Consider the following 3,923-nt stretch of genomic DNA (forward strand, 5'->3'; position numbering starts at 1 on the left):
GATTTGACCAATTGCTCTAAGTTCTTCTTTAGGGAGCTACATATTGTAAATCTTATTTTTTTGCAAAAGTTGTTATGATTTTTCTTATGTTTTGGTTTTTCTTTTCTTTTCAGTACATCTATTTATTTGCAGTTATACTTATGTCCCCCCCCCCACATAAATACAAATAAATGCATAGAGGCCAGAGGGCGACTTTCAAGAATTGGTTCTCTCCTTCCACTGTGTGGTTTTTTGGGTTTAAACTCAGGATGCAGACTTGATGGCAGCACCCTTACCCACTGAGCCATCTTACTGGCCTATATTTTATCTTTACGCTGAAAGTATTTCCTTTTCATGCATTTAATGCAAGAAGAAAATTGACAGTCGCGTTCAGAAGTAGACTTCCATCTTTATAATTCAAAGCTTGCTTTCCTCTTAAGTATCATAAAAGAAGATAACAGTGGTTGGCCCAGAAAGGAAGGTGCCACAGCATCCCTCTAATAAAGCTCATCTCTGAAAGAAATTATGAATTATGTGTGATTATTACTAGGAACTCTTGAAATGGGAAGGAGAACATTAGGCCAAAAAAATACAATATATAAAAATGTAAATATGACAACACTCTAAAGAGGCAAGACTTATTTTTAAAATCTGGAGAAGAGCTTTATTAAGAGTGAGAATATGGAAAAAGGAGATACGGAGAAAGAGAGAAAGGAGAGGGGGAGGGGAAGACAGGGAGAACACTAGAGTTAGTTGGGGGAGGTCAGGGGAGGATCCTCTATAGAGTGTGGATTGCAGAGACCTTCCTTCAGTAAATTCCCTTGAGAACTCTCCATACTAGCCCCTCACAGAGACAGGACTTTCCATCACCTTCAAGGGTGATAGGAAGTTTCACGTCACAAGATTTAGTTCAACGCAGTGTATGGAACGAAAAGCACAGAGCAGCCACATACCATAAATTGGGAGCTGGGAAGCCGTAGCACAAGCCATTTAATTCACTGTCACAGAGGGTGCTGCCAGAGCTAAGGCTGGATTCAGACTGGAAAATCTACCAAAAGGAACAAGCTCATATTCTGACAAACTCATTGCTCTATCTTTCATTTAGGTGAATTTGAATCTAGTCGATTTATTTCATTTTTAACTGGTGATATATCACATGCACGAGCTACGAAAAATTGAAAATTCAGATAAGTAAAATATAAAAACTAAAGCAGAAAGGTAATTTTTAAAACTACCCCAGTAAATTTTAAAACTACTCCAGTAAAACAGTCCAGTAATAACCATTGTTAACTTCATCTTGTTGCGTGCCTTTCTAAGATTCATGTTACTACTATTTTTAAAGATGAAAAAGCATCTCTGTGTGCTGCCTTTGGATTTATTTCTTTTATTAAGTGGTATATTGTATGTGTTCTTGCCAGCAAATGTGATAATGCACTGTGAAGGTCGTCTGAGATTCCCTTATGTGAGTGTGCTACACTTTCCTTTCTCAAGCCCTTTGTTCAGATACTTAAGTTTTTCAGACCCCAAATATTAAAAACACAATGACACAATTATTCAAACTCATGTTTCAAAAAAAAGCCTCAATATTTATAGGCATCTTACACTACTTCTTTCTGATTAAGGAGGAAGCTAATTTCACAAAAGAAGCACTGGCTTCTTTTGTTAAGTTTCTGGTCAGGGAAATACTAAAATAAGTAAGTTATCCTCTTAACTCCAAAATAGAAAAATGAATCAAAATATTTTATAGTGAGATTCGAGGAGTAAGGCAGTTATGCAAAACTCAACTTCCAGGAGTCCTGACTAGGGTTATGTGGCCTCTCATTAGGGAGTTCAGCTGAGAAGGTATGGAGGCCTAATGCCGAAAGGACTGGCCTAATGTAGTTTTGTTAAACTGATCCAGTTAGAAAAACAACTCATTTACAGAGCTAAAGTGTGCCGTGGGATATTTGTACTCTGTGTGAAGAGGTATTACTGTGATTGGTGAGAAAAAGAACTAAATGGCCAATCGCTAGGCAGGAGAGACTTGGCTGTGGAGAGAGAAAATAAGAGGAGGAATCTAGGCACCTGGGTTCTCCAGCGAGACACTGAGAGGAAACAGGAGGTTTGGGATGACAGAAAGGAAATGCAACATGGCAGAATGAAGATTAATGTACATGGGTTAATTAAAATTTTAAGAGCTAGCTAAGCTGAGGCCAAACTTTCGTAATTTATAATAAGTCTCCATGTTGTTATTTGTGAGCTGGTGGCCCAAAGGGCAATCTTGCTACAGCAGTGAAGAGATGTCAGTGACAGCTCAAATTCATAAGAAAATCATTTCTGTGTGACAATGGTAAATTACTATCATACTCCTTGCCTAGACACTGACATGAACAGATAGGAATTTGCTTGCTCCTGAAGCCACAAAAACAAAATACAAGGCAGAGGAACCAGTGACTGACTGACTGCGACTTACTGATAAGGTTCTGGCGCATCTGTCTATTGTGGGCAGCTACAGGGCTTCTCACTGACTCCGCCTACTCTCTGACTCCGTCTACTCTCTCCTCCTCTCTGTGCTTGGAACTCCCACCTTGCCTTATTCTGGTAAGCCACTGTCTGAAACAGATTTATTCATAAACCAATAAAAGCATCACATAGACAGAAGGACTTCTCATACCATGTTGGTATCACCTCTGATTATAATTGTTCAAGTAGAAAAAGATGAGTGTATAATTTAAAGGCATATGACACATACAATTTTATTTCTAGAAAGCTTTTATGGTATTAAAATATAATAATTTTAAAAATCAAATCAAAATGCTGACTGTTTTTCTTTCTAAACATCAAAATCATTGCTAAACAGATTAATTTCAAGGAGGAGCTAAAAGTATAAAGTTAGTTGAAGGTAAAACGAGTCTGAACTTTGCTCCCTTGACTGTCAGACCATGAGAATGCCAAGGGCAATAGTATAATGGTTTGCTGCTGTGGTCCTGGTTTCACAAAGCCCTGGGAACAGGAAAGAGGATTTTGCTCCTCGCGGATGCGGCCACAGAGGGAAATGCCACAATGTCAGCACAGTCTTACATAATCTGAATGTCTCGGTAATCCAAAGCAGTCCTATTAAATAATCATAATGGGGTGGAAACTCTATACCCAGTCATGGGAAGAAGCTGGGTAAATTAAACAAAAAACTTAGCTACTGAGCTTGCCAATATCTAAAATAATTTTTAAAAGTAGAAGACAGAAGAAATTGTGGGCACAAAGAGGGCCACAGAGATGAATGCATCTGTCCAGCAAAATTCAATCTAGAACCTTGTGATGATGCTGTGGCAGCAGAGTTTAGTAGTATTTGGAACGTGGCCTTCTTAAGTATGCCATTCACATAGGCTTAATTTCTCAAATGCATCCAGATTGTACCATAATTGGTTTGTTCCAATGATTCCTTCCCATGTAAAACACTCAAAACCAGTGGCGCTTATGTGTGGTTTTTGCTGAATTGATGAACAAAGACTTAAAGACATGTATAAAAAAATAAATCCTCTTTTGCAACCCAGAACTCATTAAGTGTGAGTTTCGATGTGTATCAGAAGGGATGCGATGCTTAATACAGTTGAAAGTGATGGTGGCATTGGTAATAACATTGGTTTTAAGAACAACGGAGCTGATACTGTTGAGCCTGCAGCATACACAGACTCCTGGGTGGTGTCTACTCCATACCTGCAGGCGGGTTCAGAAGAGAAAGGAAGCACTCAGAAGGAATGAGTACACACTTCCCAAGGGAGAGTAGAGTAAGGCACGGTCAATTATGGCATGAGCTCCTCACTGAAGAGCTGCAGCTAGTGAGATCACTCCAGTGCAGACTATCAAGGGAGAGTCACAACTAATCGCATTAGCATTAATAATATATGCCCTTCCAGTGGTCCTCAAGGTACACCTCAAAGGTCACTAAGACACTTTTATTTCTCTAT

At 38.9% G+C, this 3,923-nt stretch overlaps 1 non-coding gene across 1 annotated transcript; it reads left to right on the top strand.

The window, feature by feature from the left end:
• The first annotated feature begins 3,430 nt into the window (after positions 1–3,430).
• LOC125414040 (small nucleolar RNA SNORA40) lies at positions 3,431–3,552 on the top strand. The gene has a single exon (XR_007236127.3). It is a non-coding gene; the product is annotated as a small nucleolar RNA SNORA40 (small nucleolar RNA).
• The last annotated feature ends 371 nt before the right edge of the window (positions 3,553–3,923 follow it).

The sequence above is a fragment of the Myodes glareolus genome, chromosome 23 (genome assembly GCF_982192425.1).
Source record: "Myodes glareolus chromosome 23, mMyoGla1.1, whole genome shotgun sequence".
NCBI lineage: Eukaryota > Metazoa > Chordata > Mammalia > Rodentia > Cricetidae > Myodes > Myodes glareolus.